Source organism: Scyliorhinus canicula, chromosome 15, assembly GCF_902713615.1.
Source record: "Scyliorhinus canicula chromosome 15, sScyCan1.1, whole genome shotgun sequence".
In the NCBI taxonomy this organism is placed as follows: domain Eukaryota; kingdom Metazoa; phylum Chordata; class Chondrichthyes; order Carcharhiniformes; family Scyliorhinidae; genus Scyliorhinus; species Scyliorhinus canicula.
This window is the reverse complement of record NC_052160.1, coordinates 138727104-138746601: the sequence shown is the minus strand read 5'-3', so window position 1 is coordinate 138746601 and position 19498 is coordinate 138727104. Positions and strand designations below refer to the sequence as shown.

At 48.7% G+C, this 19498-nt stretch overlaps 1 protein-coding gene across 1 annotated transcript in view; it reads left to right on the top strand.

The window, feature by feature from the left end:
- Positions 1–18698: 18698 nt before the first annotated feature.
- slc45a3 (solute carrier family 45 member 3) overlaps positions 18699–19498 on the top strand; it is a 231883-nt gene continuing 231083 nt past the window's right edge. Inside the window, exon 1 of the mRNA XM_038819358.1 lies at positions 18699–18767. The gene's annotated coding sequence lies outside the window, so the exon portion shown is untranslated. The remainder of the gene's footprint in view (positions 18768–19498) is intronic.

Here is a 19498-nt window from a genome sequence, read left to right as displayed (position 1 = left end):
TCCGCACAGACAGTGACCCAGCCGGGAATCGAACCTGGGACCCTGGAGCTGTGAAGCATTTATGCTAACCACCATGCTACCCTGCTGCCCGTAAATCATAAATCACAATCTCCCAAACTCAACTTGCCATTCTGGGGAACCACGTGTTTTCGCTTGTTTCTGCAATATGTCCAACATGCATTGTATTTCAGTCTCTAGCTGAGCTCGTTTCCATGGTATTAGCTGAGATGGATTTGGCTTGACCGGTTCAGAGTTTCTTATGTCCACATCATGACTAGCCAACAGAGTGCCTCTTGGTGCTTCCCTACAATTCTGTCTATACTCTTTCTGTCTCTCGTGTAATGCAATCAGTCTTTTCTGATTGTCCAATGAATATTCAACCAAATTTTGAAGACCTCCTGCAAGTAAACCGCATATCGAGGGGACAGGGAAGGGAGGGGAGGGGGGGGGGGCAGAGAAAAGGAGTGGGAGGCTGGAAGGTGGCCGACACACAGATTAGGGGGCCTAGAACAAGGCTACAAGAAATGGAACCCCCCCGCCCCCCCCCCAAATGCTTAAAATGGGATGGGGGTGGGAAGGGAAAGGCACCCCACACATGTAAATAGCAGATAACTATTTTACAGGAAGTAACCCAGGAAAAGACCCTGAACCAACAAATGGAGGGGGTGGGGGACCAAGGGGGGGAGGGGTTGGTACAGAGGAAATTTACTTGTCTGTTGTAACCGATGCATATATCCTTACCAAATACACAGTGTATAAAATGTAAAATCTTCAACAAAAACTTTTCAACATGTGTTATTATTATTTTAAACATATATATTTTATTGAGGCATTTCTAAATTTTTTACAACAATTTTCAAGAGGAAAAACAACAAAGTAAATGACACCCACCCAGCCAACAACCGCAGCCAGCTAACATGGCTTACATACACAATTCCCTAGTCCTCCTCCCCCACTAACTAATCCCGCTTCAACCAAACCCCCCTTACCTCCTTCCCTTACCCTTTTGTATCTGCTGACAGCTTAATTTTCCCCAAAAGAAGTCGATGAACGGCTGCCACCTCCGGGCGAATCTGAGCATCGATCCTCTCAGGACGAACTTGATCTTCTCGAGCCTGAGAAACCCGGCCATGTCACTAACCCTAGCCCCGATTTCAGGGGCTCCGAGTCCCTCCACGCCAGTAAGATCCGTCTCTGGGCTCCGAGGAAGGCAAAGGCTAAAACATCAGCCTCTCCCGCCCCTGGGCACCCAGATTTTCCGACGTACCAAAACTGCTACCTCTGGACTCGGAATCACCTTCAATACTGTGGACGTGACAAATCCTTGCCAGGATCCCCTAAGCATCGGACATGCCCAAATCATGTGGACATGATTTGCGGGCCCTCCCGCACAACGCCCACACCTATCCTCCACCTATCCTTCAAAGAACCTGCTCATTCGGGCCACAGTCATATGCACCCTGTGGACCACCTTGAATTGTATCAGGCTAAGCCTGGCACACGATGAGGATGTCATCTTATGATTCGAGGTAGGGAATTCTTAAATTCCTCTAAGAGAATGACCTCTCTTAGAGCCTCATAGGCAGTTTCAACTCCTAATGCCAATGGAAAATCTGATGATGACCATGAAATGATTGTGGTAAAAACCCATCTGGTTCACTAATGTCTTTAGGGAAGGAAATCTGTTATCTGTGGAACTCTTTGCCAATAAGGCTATGGAGGCCAAATCACTCAGTGTCTTTAAGACAGAGATAGATAGGTTTTTGATCAATAAGGGGATCAGGGGTTAAGGGGAGAAGGCAGGAGAATGGGGATGAGAAAATTATCAGCCAAGATTGAATGGCGGAGCAGACTCGATGGGCCGAGTGGCCTAATTCGCTCCTATGTCTTATGATCTTATGTCCTGACCCGGTCTGACCTACATGTGACTCCAGATACACACACAGCAATGTGGTTGACTCTTAAAACGCCCCCTCAAGGGCAACTGGGGATTGGCAATAAATGCTGCCAGTCAGCAATGCTGATCTCTCATGGACAAATTTTTGAAAATGTAAGTTGCTTCTAATTTTTATCAATGGAAACTCACATTGGGTAAATGGGCAGGAAACGTGAAAAGTTCAGTGAGAGCAATTTTTACATGGCTGCTTCTACACGTGGGGGGAGGAGGTTCCTATACAAGAGGTGACATGATCAGATTTGACCTTCTCCTAAAATAACGCCAGCCACAATGATTCCACAGAAACAAATATGCCCAAATATGCAATCATCCCAAACCCAAAACGGTTCCGATCAACCAAACCTCAGGCCACAAACAGGTTAGCTGTTCAACAGCATCACTTGTGTGTGTAAAAATACATTCTGGAGGTTACAGTTGTTCAGGAGGAACTATTGCTGGAAATCATGCTGTATCTGGTAAAACTTGTGATGTACAACAACCCTAGCCTGCTGCACAGTCATTCCTACAACTCAATGGTCATGAAGGGTGAGGGAAAATGCTTTCATCCTACACATAACCACAAAATATTTAAGGAGCTTTAATGGATATGTTTCTGGTTTGCATTGATTGCATTATAATTTTTTTAAAGATCATATGGTTATCCCAAAGAAACCCTGATTGACCATTGCTTAAAAACCAAGCTGGGAAATATGAGGATCACCCCTCTACCGTCTCCAAAAACAGCTTGCAGAGCAGTGGTAATATCTGTATTTCTGAGCAAATTGAGCAACGCAATTTTTTTTTCTTAAAAAATCTGCTTAACTTTTTAAATTTAGGGGAGGCGCGGTAGCGCAGTGGTTAGCACTGCTGCCTCACGGCACCGAGAACCCGCGTTCAATCCCGACCCCGGGTCACTGTCCGTGCGGAGTTTGCACATTCTCCCCGTGTCTGCGTGGGTCTCACCCCCACAACCCAAACATGTTCTGGGTAGGTGGATTGGCCGGGCTAAATTGCCCCTTAAATGGAAAAACAATAATTGGGTACTCTAAATTTATTTTTTTAGAAACTCTAAATCTCCCCCCTTCTCACAGTTTGGAAAGGTTACGCTGCAGTGGAATATTCAAATCCACTGCTCCCAGTATCTTGAACCCTGCAGACTGTTTCAAGTCAGCGAGTTTTGAAATCTTTCAGCCAGTGAGATTTGGTAAATGAGATACCCTCAATCACGACACAGGAGAGAAGATAGATGATTCAAAGGCTTTAATCATCTGAGAACTGTACAGCAGCCGAGAAGTGTGCTCATCCCATGCTGCCTGAGTGAGCCTTATCTTATATACCGTTTCCTGGGGGTGGAACCAGAGGCGGAGTCCCCCAGGGTTCCAAGCCCTTGGTCTTAAAGGGCCAATGCATTAATGGTAAGGTACCGTTATAGCAGCTACTGATAACATTCATCACATTAAATAACAAATGTTCCGTTGAAGTGGCGACCAGTCTCTCTGGACCTACGTCCCGACATGAAGTCCTAGTGACAGAAACGCAACCTCGGTTAGACATCATCCTCAAACTGAGGAACACCCAATACCTCAATGACTAATGCAGTCTTCAACCTCCTGGACACCTCCTCCCAGAACATCTAACTGCCTCTTGAATGTATCTAAAACCAGCTTTGACCAAGGGTCATCTGGACTCGAAACGTTTGCTCTTTTCTCTCCCTACAGATGCTGCTGAGATTTTCCAGCATTTTCACTTTGATTTAACACTTTTGCCTTGACTACCCTGTTCAAACCATTACAATCATGGGCGGCACGGTGGCGCAGTGGGTTAGCACTGCTGCCTCACGGCGCCGAGGTCCCAGCTTCGATCCCGGCCCCGGGTCACTGTCCGTTTGGAGTTTGCACATTTTCCCCGTGTCTGCGTGAGCCTCACCCCCACAACCCAAGGATGTGCAGGGTAGGTGGATTTGGCAATGCTAAATTAATCCTTAATTGGGGAAAAAAAGAATTGGGTACTCTTAAAAAATATTTTAATGAATCGAGAAAGACATGCTTCCTGGCATTAAAGCTAAAGTACGTTTAATCTGTACTGCTGTGATAGTTGTCAACTTAATGAATCAGCAAAATGGTTATAGTTTGCATCATTTATATAATCACTTTGCAACTTGATTTTTAATCTTTTTTAAAGATCTGTAAACTCCATTTATCCTCAATATAGGTTGTCTGGGATAACCTACCCTGCCTCCATTTATCCTCAATATGGGTGGAAGGGAAGCTTAAGCTACCTTATCTATATGTCTGTATTGTAGACCTCAGTACACCTGTATTCTTGTACACCACATCACATCTCCCCTCAACCTCCTCTCCTCCAAGGGCAACATCCCCAGCTTCTGCAACTTAACCTTGTATCTAAATTTCCACATTCCTAGAACCATTTAGGTAAATCTCAGCCTGCCTAAAGTGTGGTGGCCGGAACTGGATGCAATAACCTGATTGCGGCTTTATAAGGGTTCAATGTCACCTCTCTGCTTTTGTTTTCAATATTTCTATTTATGAAGCTCAAGATTCCATGTTTTGCTGACCACTCTGTCTGTGTCCTGCCACCTTCAAAGATCGATGCACATGAACTCCGAGGTCCTTGCGCAGGTGTTGGAATTGTGTTATTCAGGGCCGAATTTAGCAGCAACATTTATAGGTTCATCTGTGGGCGGGCTTTACAGGTAGTTTCCTACCAGCTCTGCCGGCGAGTTCCCCACCGCTATCGAGCGACAGTGTGCGATTTTGCTCCCTCGCGGTGCCCGAAAAGCAGCTTGCCATGGCACGGCGGGGGCGATAGAAGCTGGGAGACGTTGCTGCCGCGATCTACCCGGCTTACAACACCTCGTGAGGTCTAACACGATCTCGCGAGACGTTGCGATGTAAAACCCGCCTATTTGGGGCGGGATCACAGTTTAGCAAATCTGCATATTAAAGCGAGACAGTTAGTCTCACTATAATGTGCAGATTCCTGAGGCACCCGAGGCATTGGGATCTACCTCCTTGGTTTCAGAGATCTCGGTCGAGTGCCCTTCAGTGTTGGTCTCCATAAATGTGCCTTTGCAAAGCAGGTCTGGAGTGAGATGCAGTGGTATCTGTCAAGGTTCATCCCGAGCAGCTCAGTAACACAGGACTCTGTGCTCTACGGACTGTTTCCAGGGACACACACCGAGACAAACATCAACTGCTGCTGGCGGGTCATCAACTCGGTGAAAGACGCTCTTTGGTCTGCCCGAAACTTGCTGATCTTCCAGTGCAAAGAATTGTCCTCGACCGAGTGTTGCAGACTGGCACATTCCAAGGTCCAGGACTACGTGCTGAGGGACGCACTCAAGCTTGGGGCAGCTGCCGCCAAGGCGCAATGGGGAAAGACCACTGTGTAAGGTCTTACCAGCAAATGTACACCGAGGGGTTGGTAACAGTGTAAAACCCCTCGGTCCGGGTTCTTTTTTCCATTACCACAATGTATGATAGAAACAAAGTAATGTAAATGTAAATATTGAGGAAAGAACTGTAGCTTATAGTAGGATACGTGTGTAACGTTATCCCAACTGAACTGAAGACAAATGAATGTTACTCAGATGGAAATGTACAGACAAGGCACTTTGAAATGTTCTGTAAAGATTATGATAAATTTTATGAATAAAGTATATTTTTTGAGAAAAAAAAAAGTTGGTCTCCATAAATGGGGACCAGTTTGAACGGCACTCGTGGAGGTCTCCCAGGGGATTGGAGGCCCTCAGGTGCATGCCCTTTGGGCCGCGTGTGACCCTGGCACTGCCAAGGTGCCCAGGTTGGCAGTGCCAAGCTGGTATTTGTTTTGCGCGGTGGCGTTCTGGCCTGGGGTGCCCTGCGTGAGGGTGTGAGGTCGGGGGGAGGTGCACGGGATCCTCCCGTAGTGAGTTGGGGTCTGGGACGGGGATCAGGGGGCAGTTTCAGGGGCTCCAGTGCTTGGGACGACATTTAAAAATGGCGGCCTGATCGCTCTCGCTACACTGAGGAGTCCCGGCAACTGTTGGTGCACATTTCAGCAGGTGGTGTAATGCCATATAAAGGGAAGAAATTATGTTGTAGAATTACATCTGATGGACCTTATCTTATGGCCTGAAGAGTATAACCCTGATATAAGAATTAACATTTCCTGAGATCAACTTGTTTCAATATTTCCGTTCTTGAGGAATTTTTACGTGGGTTGCACATGTTAATCATACCTTAAATTATATTGCAAAGATACGCAGGCGGAGGACATTGTTTAATGAAGTACTTTGATTACGTATAAACAGGAGACTGTGTTCGTGGCTGGGTTCCCGTGGAGAGGGAGAACCTTGCCTGACCACTGGGCAACACAGGGACTGGCGGTGAATCATCAGCCCCTCCAAAATGACACTTTCATTTAATTATGTACATTTATCAATATTTTAAATTGGTTAATTTGTTGATTTGCTAAATCGGTGCTCAGAAGGGTATAAATAGGGGACTGTCTGCAGTTTTGGTCGGAAATGCGCTGGAGGAGGTTCAGAGGAGGTTTACTAGACTAATACCTGGAATGAATGGGTAGAGACAGGTCATTGGGTATTTTTAAGAGAGAGTTTTATTTGGCAAGGGAATCCAGGGTTATCAGGGGTAGAAGGGAATGTGGATTCTAAACACACACAGATCAGCATGACCTTATTGAATGGCAGATCAGGCTCGAGGGGCCGAATGGCCTACTTCTCCTATTTCACATGTTCATATGAGAGCTGATACACTGGGGAAGAGGAAAGATATGAAACTCAACAAAGTCATTAAACTCTCTTGGTGAAGAAAAGTTCTGTGTCTTGGTTTTGACTTCACCCAACTGTCCTGGGTTCTGTTAACAGCTCAACTCTGTTGTCACTTAGAATCTGACATGTTTAAGACCTGCAGTGCAAAGCAGAATTTTGCTCATGGCTTTTGTACCACAGAATCGAAGGAGGGGTATGAGCCATTGACATGGAAAATGTTCTGAATTGTCTCAGTTACAGAGCATTTCACTTGTTTTCCATGAAGTCACCCCGATCTCACCACCTTATTTCAGGGGTAAGCTGTGCCATTTATAGCTGTCAGATTTTAATGTCGAAACGTGGCGCTTTGCAACTCTGCAAGAAATTGCAGAAGGCCCACACAGACCTCAGGGTTCCACCCCTGAGGAATGTGACAGGCTCACATTGAACAAGCTTGAATTTGAATTGTGCATTTCAGAATGTCTGAAAGTATGAAAGCGCATCTCAGCCAATTACGTGCTGCGTATCATCACCGTTTGTACTCCAGTAAATTTGCACAAAGCAAGATTCCACAATCAGCAATAGGATAGTTGATTGTCTATTTTAGTGTAGGATGAATATGGGGCCACCGTACTTGTGCTGCTTCACCAGACTTCTCCATCTGCCTGAAAAGGAAGATGCAACTCTGGTTTAACTTCTGAAAAGTGGCTCCTTTGCTGAATTCCATCAGCTCAATCAATTCAATCGTTTGACTGAAAAGTAAGGCCATGTTTTCATGAAGAGATGCTAATTGTCTGCTTGACGCCAGATCAGCAAGTACACAAGGAACTTCACAATCAGAAGGTTTCTTCTTGATTTTCAACTCTCTTCTCCCTGAAGTTGTTCATGTTTGCCAATGGGTCTCTGTTGCATCACCAAAGTGACCAGATATAAATACAGGTGTGTGGTGAATGTATAACATGTATAATTCACACTTGCATCACTTGCATCACCGTTGCGTGGCTCTGCCCACAGGGGGAGATGAGGAGCATGTACAGGGCTCCACATTTGGCTCCGCCCATGGCTCCTCCCACTACCGGAAATATAAAGTGATGCGGTCTTGTGAGCCTGCCCTCAGTTCTTCTGGTCGCAGGCAGGCTCAGTTGTAAGTCGATTAAAGCCACAGTTTACTTCTACTCGTGTCTTGAGTGAATTGATGGTCGCATCAGGGTGCAGTAAAGTATCCACAATGGATCTGAAATAGTAATCCTGAAGCTGTGAGTTCAAATCCCACCATGACAAATTGGGAAATTGAATTCAAGAAACGGTACATTGGTGAACTATCCCTGGATGAAATTGCCAGACAAAAAACGCTGCTGAATTGTTGTAAAAACCCAACTGGTTCACTAGCATCTTTCAGGGAATGGAACCTGCCGCCTCTAGATTATGTGTGACTCTGCTACCACACTGCATGGGTTGACCATGCTGCTGGTGGGAGATTGAAGGAGATTCCTGGCTTGGGTCACTGTCTGTGTAGAGTCTGCACGTTCTCCCCGTGTCTGCGTGGGTTTCCTCCCACAGTCCAAAAATGTGCAGCATAGGTGGATTGGTCATGTTAAATTGCCCTTAGTGTCCAAAAAGGCTAGGTGGGATTACGGGGATAGAGTGGCTTCAGTAGGGTGCTCTTTCCAAGGGTCGGTACAGACTCGATGAGCTGAATGGCCAGCTTCTGCACGGTAAATTCTGTGCTCTTTGATCTAGGAGAGACATTCCAAGCCACATTCACCTTGGACGGTGTTGCATGGGTCCTACCTGAGATTCAGATCCCTACTTTTCCAATTCCAATTCTCTTCCCATACCCAGTGATGCGCTGAGGCCACCTTCCGTCTGTTTTCATGGCAAGTAATTCCTGGAACAGGTCGCTAGTCTGTTGCCAGGGTCAATTGTAACTTTTGAAAAGGGTATCAGATACTCACTTGAAAAGGGGAAATTGCAGGGCAATGGAGAAAGAGGGGAGTGGAATTAATTTGTCAAATAGTTAACAAATGCGAAGGCGTTCCTTCTCTGACATGGTTCTACGATTCTTGAAACTAATTTGGCACTTCACACAGAGAGCCAGAACTCCGCTCAACATGAGCAGCACAATTTATAATATCCATCATGACCCTTTGCTGAAGATTCACTGGTATGAGTTGCATGATTTCATTCAATGGATTGAGGGATAGAACCAACTTGCTTTGGGCTTGGAGGCGGATGGGTCTGGAATTATTCAAGATGCAGCAAAGTTGGGCGGCGCGGTGGCGCAATGGTTAGCACTGCTGCCTCACTGCGCCGAGGACCCGGGTTCAGATCCCGGCCCTGGCTCACAGTCCGTGTGGAGTTTGCACACTCTCCCCGTGTCCGCGTGGGTCTCCAAATGTGCATAGTAGGTGGGTTGGCCACACTAAATTGCCCCTTAATTGGTAAAAAAGAATTGGATACATCAAAAAAAAATTTTTTTTTAAAGATGCGGCAAAGCTGAGGTTGAGAACGGAGAGCGAATAATTCGCCCCTCATGGTCTGAGGTATTTCCCTGTGAGGAAAGCAGATTTGGAAACTGATGTAGTTCGTCAGCAATTTGTCCAACCACAAACATTACATTGGAATTAGAAGCCGATTTTGGCTTGTGCGTGTGATACACACATCCTGTTTTCTCAAAATTCAGTATCACTTTCAGAGAATTCTGCAGTCAAATGGCTAATTTTTAATGAGTCACGTCATTAAGTGGAAACGCTGCATTTAGTCCCTGCGACCCCCATTTTACATTCAGCCATCAAATCTCCCGGTGTCTGTGCTCCCGGTGTTGGTGGGTCTCCCAAATGTATTACAAAGTTTACAATGGTATAAAATTGCCAGGAAATTGCAACAACAAAGACACCAACCATTTTTAAAGTCTCCTTCTCGTAGTCCTCTGCCATGCCCAGGGAAATTATTCCGTAATATCCTCAGGGTGGCAATCACCGGCGGATTGCAACTCCGGAGGGATTTACCTTCGCAAAGCCCGTCTCACCCGACATTCCTCACTCAGGCTGCATGAAACAGGAACAACAGAGTTGCCCCCGGTTACAGCAGCAAGGCGTAAATGGAGCGCAGGGAAGGGTGGGGGGCAACATACTGTCATAATATACACCAGTATATCATGGTGCAGACACACACTGATTGACACACAGAGGGACCAATCAACATGGACAAACACCGCAGCCAATCACCAGTTAGAATACACACACTATAAAGGCAGAGGGCACCATGGTTCCCGCTCATTCTGGGTGCTGCCTCTCAGACTCTCAGTGTAACAAGAACTCATCCAGTTCAGCACAGACTTACAACACGTGCTGAGAGAATCAACTGTTTCGGACAAGGCTTAGGTCTCTAGTTTAAGTTAGCATCATTTAGACCCACAGTCATTGTGTGTTAGTTAGTTAGAAGTAGTTAATAAAATTGAGTTGAACCTTCATCAGTGTTGGAAGTGTCTGTTCATCTCTCAAGTCTACACTAGCCAACACATCACATACTTATAGCACAAACTGCCCTAAACAGGCGTTTAAAGGAACTACTCAAAGAGAGAAGGTAAGTTTCGAAGGTACATGGGGGTGGGGGTTCAGACATCGGACCGGGGTGGGGGGAGGGGAGGGAACAGAGTCGGACTGGGGTACTGACTAGGACGGTGCGCGGGGATCGGATTCACGTGGCGGGGGGGGGGGGGGGGGGGGGCGGGGTCGAACTGGAGGTTGGGGGGGTTGAACAATGTGTGGGGGTGGGTGGTGTCCAACCAGGAGTGTCTGGCCAGAGTGGGGGGGATGTCTGGTGTCGGGTCAGCAGCCTGGGTTGGATCGGGCAGGAAGATTGGACCTGGGGGAGGTGTCCATGTTGGTTTGTGATGAGTGGAGTGGAGGTGGCATTTGGGGGATTCTCTTGGGGGTTGGGTGTAGGGGGGGGGGGGGGGGGGGGGGGGGGGGGGGTCCCACAGGGTGGCTCAGTCTGGGTGTTTACAATAATTACTCTGAAGTTAGAAGTGCTTTTTTTCATTCTAACTCTTCCAGAGAGTTAGAACCATCTGAAGTTTGTGATTTAAATTGTTTCTCTTGGAGGGTTCCCAGCCCAGCACAATTGTCCAGAGGAATTTAGCACTTTGAGTCAATTGCCGAGTAATCCTTACCTGGGAACTTCAGAGAGGGATTCCCCAGCACACCATTGGGGTACCCCCCAAATCCAACGCTGGGAGACAGGAAGTTATGGGCCTATATTGTTTTTCATTTAATTATTTGTCCTCCTTCCCCTCCCCACCATCGCTCCTTCCACTCATAATTGGCGTTGTATTCAAGGTGCTGCCTAATGTGGAGCTGAGCCTTACAGACTGGGAAGATCCCGGTTAACGGAATCAGACAGAGCATGTTATCATTAACCTGTTACAGCTTTTAAAAATGCTGTTTGGACCATCGTGCCTGTGTTCGCTTCCTGAAAGAGATATCCAATTAGAAGTGACGTTTCCCCCCAGGACCTGCAAATCTTTCCACCTCAAGCATCCATCCTGTAGACCGGGTGGCTACTTGGATGCTGGGATGACGCGGGTATAAAAGGTGGCACATGTCGGGAGCGCGGGCGTTCCCCCCCCGGGGCGCGCGTGGGCACACGTACAGCATGTAAGAACTGCTCAGTATTATCAATAAACCTTCATTGTTGTTCGTCCCTGCTCACCAGTTATTGCAACCCAATATTTCCACATGGTGTCAGGAGTTGGCAGAAGGACACAGGGACTTTGCCGTATCGATCCGCTTGCGTTTGACAAAAACCCCGTAGCTGTGAGGCAGGAAGTATATGATGAGCTTGACCGGATGGCAACACTGAGTATCAGAGCTCCCATAGGCCAGGCCACAGAGTGGGTTTCAGCAATGGTGGTTGCAGCACGGTCAGGATCTTTATTGATCCAATCCATCTGAACCAGGCACTGCTCAGACCTCATCGCCCTTTGAAGACGGTTGAACAGGTTACAGCTGACATGCCCAATGCCGAGGTTTTCGGCACCTTAGATGCAATGTGCTCACAGCTGATGGTGTGCAGCTAAATCCAGATGAAACAATGAGCGGGATTCTCCAACCCCCCCCCGTCGGGTCAGAGAATCGCCGGGGGACGGCGTGAATCCCGCCCCCGCCGGCTGCCGAATTCTCCGGCCCCAGAGATTTGGCGGGGGCGGGAATCACGGCGCGCCGGTGGGCGGGCACCCCCGCCGATTCTCCGACCCGCGATGGGCCAAAGTCCCGCTCGTTCTATGCAGGTCCCGCCGGCGTAAATTGGACTAGGTCCCTTACCAGTGGGACCTGGCGGCGCAGACGGGCTCCGGGGTCCTGGGGGGGGCGCAGGGCGATCTGGCCCCGGGGGGTGCCCCCACGGTGGCCTGGCCCGCGATTGGGGCCCACCGATCTGCGGGTGGGACTGTGCCATGGGGGGCACTCTTTACCTACACGTCGAACGTGTAAGCCTCTGCGATGGCCAACGCGAAGGTGAACCCCCCCCCCCCTTGCGCATGCGTGGGGATGAAGTCAGCAGCCGCTGACGCTCCCGCGCATGCGCAGACCCACGCCGGCTGGCGGACTCCCATCAGCGCGGCACCAAAAGCCTTCCACGCTGGCCGGCTGGGCGCAAACCATTCCGGCGGCGCTGGCCTAGCCCCTGAAGGTGCAGAGGATTCCGCACCTTTGTGGCGGCCCGATGCCGGAGTGGCCACTCCGTCACACCGGGAGCCCCCGCTCCGCCGGGTACAGGAGAATCCCGCCCAATGGCTCTATGACAGATGTCCATTCCGAGGACAAGTTTGCAGCGCTTCCTTTCTACAGTGAGGTCACCTTTGTCAGCTCCTCCACCAAGATGCCGAATGGTGTTGGCAGGAGCATCATACAGTTCCGTTCAACAAACTCAAGCGGACACTCTCAGTCCCTCCAGTGCTACAGTACTACGGCGCTGGAGCCCCTGTGCTCCGATCAGCAGATGCCTCCCAGCGCATGCTTGGCGCAATCTGCATCCAGAATGTCAGAACAAAGCAAATTACTGCGGATGCTGGAATCTGAAACGAAAGAGAAAATGCTGGAAAATCTCAGCATGTCTGGCAGCGTCAAACCTTTGACAAAGAGTCATCTGGACTCGAAACGTTCGCTCTTTCCTCTCCCTACAGATGCTGCCAGACTTGCTGAGATTTTCCGGCATTTTCTCTTTCGTTCCAGAATGTCAGACCTGGAGCCTTCACATGAAGGGCCCTCAATGACTCTGAGACTGGCTATGCCCAAATCGAGGAAGAACTCCTTGCCCTCGTCTTCACGTGTCAGCAATTTCATGACGGCGTATAGGGTCATCCCGTAAGTGTTGAAATTAAAAAACACAATTACAGCACTTGATGCTGAAGCTACGGAACTACAGCCTCAGTGTCATCTCCAAACATGGCCGATATCTTCAAACGGAACAGTAGACACCACTTGGTCGACTCGTACTCCGGTTGGTTCAAAATTGAGCACCTGCCAGAAATGAAGAGTAACGCGGTCATCAGCAAACTAGAGAGACAGTTCACCACGTGATGTGACCATCAATTCACACGACACGTAGTTGGAAGTGAACAGTGGTTTTAATGATCTTGAAATGAAATGAAATGAAAATCGCTTATTGTCACGAGTAGGCTTTAAATGAAGTTACTGTGAAAAGCCCCTAGTCGCCACATTCCGGCGCCTGTTCGGGGAGGCTGTTACGGGAATCGAACCATGCTGCTGGCCTGCTGGATCTGCTTTCAAAGCCAGCGATTTAGCCCTGTGCTAAACAGCCCTGGGCTAAACATCTTACAACGGAGGCTGCCTGTGCCAAGATGAACTGGCAGGCAGGCTCAGACTGCCAGGCTTTATACTTCCGGTTAGTGGGAGGAGCCATGGGCGGAGCCAAGGGTGGAGCCCAGTACAAACTCCTCATCTCCCCCTAGGGGCAGAGCCGTGCAACTGCTCATATACCGAGCTTACATAGACACAGTACATCATATATAATAACAGTGTGGATTACACGGACTGTGATTCACCACACCACACCTCAGCGGATAATGACAGACAATGCCTGCAAGTACTCACAGTCCAACAGCCTGGCACAATGGGCACCACTCAGCCAAACACCTACTTGAGAAATGTGCCCGAGATCACCCAGATTTCTGTGCTCCACACCGCAGCCTGTGAAAGGTGCTGAGACAGGGTCTGAGCTCGTCAGCTCAGCGAATGGTCTCCAGCTGCTCAAACCACGATCTCCATTACTGAGGCCCTTTTGCCCCCCAAAGTTGAAACCAACGAGAGTGGTGTCCTCGTGAAGCGGCGACAAAGGGGAAAGAGGTGTTACAATCCAAATGCTCGCACACTCTGCCCTTCAGAACCTGGTCAAACGGTCAGGATGGAGCACACACATGGCCATGACAAACTGCCGGTGGTCCACAGCCGTACCTCACAGACAAAGAGTTTCGTGGTTGACTCGCACGGTGCTCATCATGTATGAAACCGTCCACTGTGGTATCTGAACCTCAACCATTGACCACCGCAGTACCCCATCCCTGCAATCCAGGCCTTCCTACACCAATGGAAATGGAAGATCCTCCAGAGGCTAACGCAGCAAGCTCTGCGGCCACTTGGTTCATCGCAAGGACTCCTGATACCATCCACACTGAGGGGGCCAAGCTGAGGCCCTCCCCAGCACAACCAGCTGGCACAGTCATACACCCAGGGTGCCTGAGTAAACCAACTACAAGGTTCAAGGAGTATCTGATCAACTAGTCTCCAAATGGGGGAGTGGAAGAGACACAATGGGCACTAGCTGCAGCAGCCCAATCAGTGTTTCGCTATGCAAATAGCTATACTTTGTTAGTCCTGTTCAAAGAACAAAGATAAAAGAACAATGTAGTACAGGAACAGGCCCTTCGGCCCTCCAAGCCTGTATGATACCAACCTTTGCCAAAACCCTCAGCACTTCCTTGTGCCGTACCCCTCTATACCCATCCTATCCATGTGTTTGTCAAGGTGTCTTTTGAATGCTTTTAATGTATCTTCAAATTTGTGTGCTGTTAATAGTTCACACCTTGGGCGGGATTCTCCGATCTCCCGGGGTGTCCCGAATTATCCGACCCCGAGATCCGGCGAAGGCAGGAATCGCGCCGCGTCGGTTGGTGGGCCCCCCGTGGCGATTCTCCGGCCCACGATGGGCCGAAGTCCCGCCGCTGACAGGCCTCTCCCGCCGGGGGGGGGGGGGAAGAGGGGGGATCTGACCCCGGGGGGTGCCCCCACGGTTGTCTGGCCCGCGATCGGGGGCCCCCGATCGGCTGGCGGGCTTGTGCCGTGGGGGCCACTCTTTTTCTTCCGCGCCGGGACCCCCCCGCCCCCGCCGGGTAGGGGAGAATCCCGGCCCTTGTGTCTGTCTCCTTACACTTGTTACACCCCTGTACTGTCCATTGTCCAAAACTAAACAGGGAAGATACAGACTGGACGGTCACGTGGACGCTGGGATGATGCGGGTACAAAAGGGATTATGGGCAGCACGGTGGCGCAGTGGGTTAGCCCTGTTGCGTCACAGCGCCGAGGTCCCAGGTTCGATCCCGGCCCTGGGTCACTGTCCGTGTGGAGTTTGCACATTCTCCCCGTGATTGTGTGGGTTTCGCCCCCACAACCCAAAGATGTGCAGGGTAGGTGGATTGGCCACACTAAATTGCCCCTTAATTGGAAAAAATGAATTGGGTACCCTAAATTTATAAAAAAAAACCAAAAAAGGGTCCATGTGCTGGGCCTGGACAGACACACAGCATGAAAGAGCTGCTCAATGTTTTCAATAAACCTTTTATTGGTCCTGGTCACTAGTTTTTGAAATCCAGAACTTCTGCATATCCTAATTCCTTTTGAAAATTGCAGTTAAATGTGCCCCCTCGTGCATTTTAGGTAAAGCATTCCAGATCATCATAACGGAGTGCAATATCCACTAACCCGCGAACGTTTTTGCTCATTATTTATTCAGCTGTCTTTACTGAGGTAGTTGTGACAACATTACAATTGACCTTTCTGAGGTTAGAGGGGAGAATCTCAGCCAAGATTTCGCTTTCGGGAGGTGGAGGTTTGTGGAAGTCAGGGGAAAGCAGGTTCCGATTTGTGAATGTTTGTCACGGTTCACAATATCTAAACTCAAGAGGTTTAGATGCTGGAGGATGACTGACCCTCATGGAATGTAAATATAGCAAATCTCTTCTGAACAGTAGGTGCCATCCTCTCCAGCCAATGAGATTGGGAAACCCGATGCCAGATGTGAAGTGTTTTTCAAGGCGATTCATTTAATTAATTATCTTCATTTCCAATCAATTCTCAGTGACGATCATTCTCAGCACAGGCTATGACTTGAAGCTCAACCTAATAAACACTACCAGGTTACTTATTTTTCTACACCAGCTTTATTTATGCCAGTTTGGGCTGTTGCACCCAATGAGCAATGGGAGTCACAGAATGTGGCACCATTGACATATTCGGCGCTAAGAGGCTGTTTGTGGAGAAACCAAAGATTAGAGGTCCAGGAATTAAAGAGTGGGGCTGATCTGTGAGAAAGGGTGAGCACGTTTGTTAAAAAGCATTTTTTTCCTGTGCCTGACTGTATTTTTATTATGATAATGAAATGGTAGCCGAGAGTTTGTGCAGTATTGCAGAAAAATTGATTCAGAAATAACAGGAAAGAGCTCCCATGCTGATCCAGTGGGGAGTTTATCAAATGATGGAGTAACAAAGAAACTCGATAGGCAGCGGAAGAGCAAACTAAATATTTTAATGAGGATTTGGCATCGATAGGGAAACACCAGTAGATTCGGTCTGTGGTCAGGATCATGGTTTTTTTTCCCCCTCGGAGAATTTGTGGTTTTCACATTGATCAGCAGTCTTAGAGAATTCTCTGTCAGTCAGATGTGTTAGCCTGGCGTTGCCATGGGAGCTGTGTCGTGTTTATTTCAGACAGCTCACTGTAAAAATGCATTTTAACAAATCATCGTTCTTTCACAGGTCAACTCCACTTGCTAATTTTAAAACAACCTCTTGTTTCCCAACTCTAGATGCTCATTGAGCCTATTTGCACCTAATTTGCCATTGGCCATCACCAGTACCATATTCTGTGACTCCAATACTCTTTGGGTACAACACTATTGGAAGGATGTGATTGTATTGGAGAGGGCGTGCAGAGGAGAGTGACTGCCTGGGCTGGAGCGTTTCAACTATCAAGAGAGACTGGATAGGCTGAGCGTGTTTTCATTGAAGCAGAGAAGGCTAAGGGGGGGGACCTGATTGAGGAGTATAAAATTATGAGGGACGTTGGTCGGAAGAAACGTTCCCATCAGTAGGGAGGGCACTAACCAGTAGGCATGGATTTCAGGTAAGGGGGTTTGAGGTAAAAGCTTTTTCACCCAGAGACTGGTGGAAACCTGGATGTCACAGGCTGATTGGGTGGTAGAGGCCAGAACCCTCACCGCATTGAAGAATTATTCAGATGAGCACTTGTATTGCCAGAGCACAGGCTAAATGCTGGAAAATGACATTAGAATAGATAGATGCTTGATGGTCGGCACAGACATGATGGGCTGAACGGCCTCTTTCTGTGCTCTAATGCTCTTCGACTCTAAGACTATAAACAGGTATCTTACGAATGACATGTTTGTGAAGATAGGGCGGCACGGTCGCACAGAGGTTAGCACTGTTGCTTCACAGCACCAGGGAGCCGGGTTCGATTCCCCGCTGGGTCACTGTCTGTATGGAGTCTGCACGTTCTCCCCATGTCTCCGTGGGTTTCCTCCGGGTGCTCCGGTTTCCTCCCACAAGCCCCGACAGACGTGCTGTTAGGTGAATTGGACATTCTGAATTCTCCCTCTGTGTACCCGAACAGGCGCCGGAATGTGGCGACTAGGGGCTTTTCACAGTAACTTCATTGCAGTGTTAATGTAAGCCTACTTGTGACACTAATAAAGGGGCTGAATTAAGTACGTTCAAGAATGAGATAGACAGATTTTTAAAAAAAATTTGTGTACCCAATTCATTTTTTTCCAATTAAGGGGCAATTTATCGTGGCCAATCCACCTACCCTGCACATCTTTGGGTTGTGGGGGTGAAACCCACGCAAACACGGGGAGAACGTGCAAACTCCACACAAACAGTGACCCAGAGCCGGGATCGAACCTGGGAACTCGGCGCCGTGAGACAGTAGTGCTAACCACTGTGCCACTGTGCTGCCCGATAGACAGATTTTTAATCAGTAAGGGAATCAAGGGTTATGGGGTTAAGGCGGGAAAGTGGAGTTGAGGATTATCATAGCAGATCAGTCGTGATCTGAATGAATGTCGGAGCAGACTCGATGGGCCGAATGGCCTAGTTACGTTCCTGCATCTTAAGATCTTAACAACATTGATACTTCAACCAGTACTTCAAAGCTGATTATCTGGTTCTTATCAAATTACTAGCTAAGTCTGACTTGCTTTGTCTGATACTGTGTTTCCTTTATTACAACAATGGCAAAGTTCAAGCACCGTATTTCATTATCTGAAAGAAACTGGATCACAGTAATGTCGCTAAAAGTCCCTCTGAGGTTGTGAATTAAATGGGGAGCACTGAGTAAATTGCAATCTTAATTGACTCTCAACTCTTTATGATTGTTAGCCGGAGGCAGTGGCAAACAGATATTGGATAATTCCAAAGACAGAATCCTGGGAATGTTGGCAGTCTGGATAATATAAACCGAAATGCTGGATATACTCAGCATCTGTGGAGAGAGAGACAGAGTCAAAATGACCTTATCATTCCCTCCCCCCCGCCCCCCCCCCCCTCCTCCCCCCGCCATCCCGGCAATGACATCATGAATGGAGACAGAGGGTTGTGAGTAGTGCTCCGCCTCCATTCATGATGTCACTGGGTGATAGTTCACGAGGTAACTAGACAGAAAATTCCACGTAAAATACCTGTTGCCACAGGTTGTCCCTGACTAGGATCTTGCAGATACAGAGAAGCAAGTATCACAGAGACAGTGGTAAGAGTGCCGGTACATTTATTTTAACGTCCTGCACGCGCTTGTGTAAAAGTCAGTCTCAGGTGAAAGTCGACCCCATGGCTTTTGGCCTCAAAAACATAATTGTTCACATAGATACAGAGAGCCATAAAGATAGGAGCAGGAGGAGGCCTTTTGGCCCTTCGAGCCTGCTCCGCCATTTATCACAATCATGGCTGATCATCCAACTCAATAGCCTAATCCCGCTTTCTCCCCATAGCCTTTGTTCCCATTCGCCCCAAGTGCTATTTAGGTGCTACATATAACCATATAAAAGCTGGCCCCGGCTTTACAAGGGTCAGAACGTCTCGGCCTTTTGGCTCAGATCAACTGTAGGATCACCCCCGAGATCAGGTAAGTGATGCCTGTTCTTGGCAGCTTGGGATGAGACTGTGGGCGCAATTCTCCCATGCCGCGCCGTATGGGAGAATCGCCGTTCGCGCCATCTTTTCCCACGGCGCCGGTCCGACGCCGGCAGGCGATTCTCCGAGGAGAATCGGCGCCATTTGCGCCGGCGTGATTGGCGCGACGCCTGTCGCGGGCCGCTGTTCGCAGCCGGGCAGCCGATTCTCTGGCCTCGATGGGCCGAACGGCCGCGCGGAAACGGCAGAGTCCTGCCGGCGCCGTTCACACCTGGTAGCTGCCGGCGGGAACTCTGTACGTAGGGTCGGGGAGTGGCCTGTGGGGGGGGGGGGGGGGAAGCTCTCCTTCAC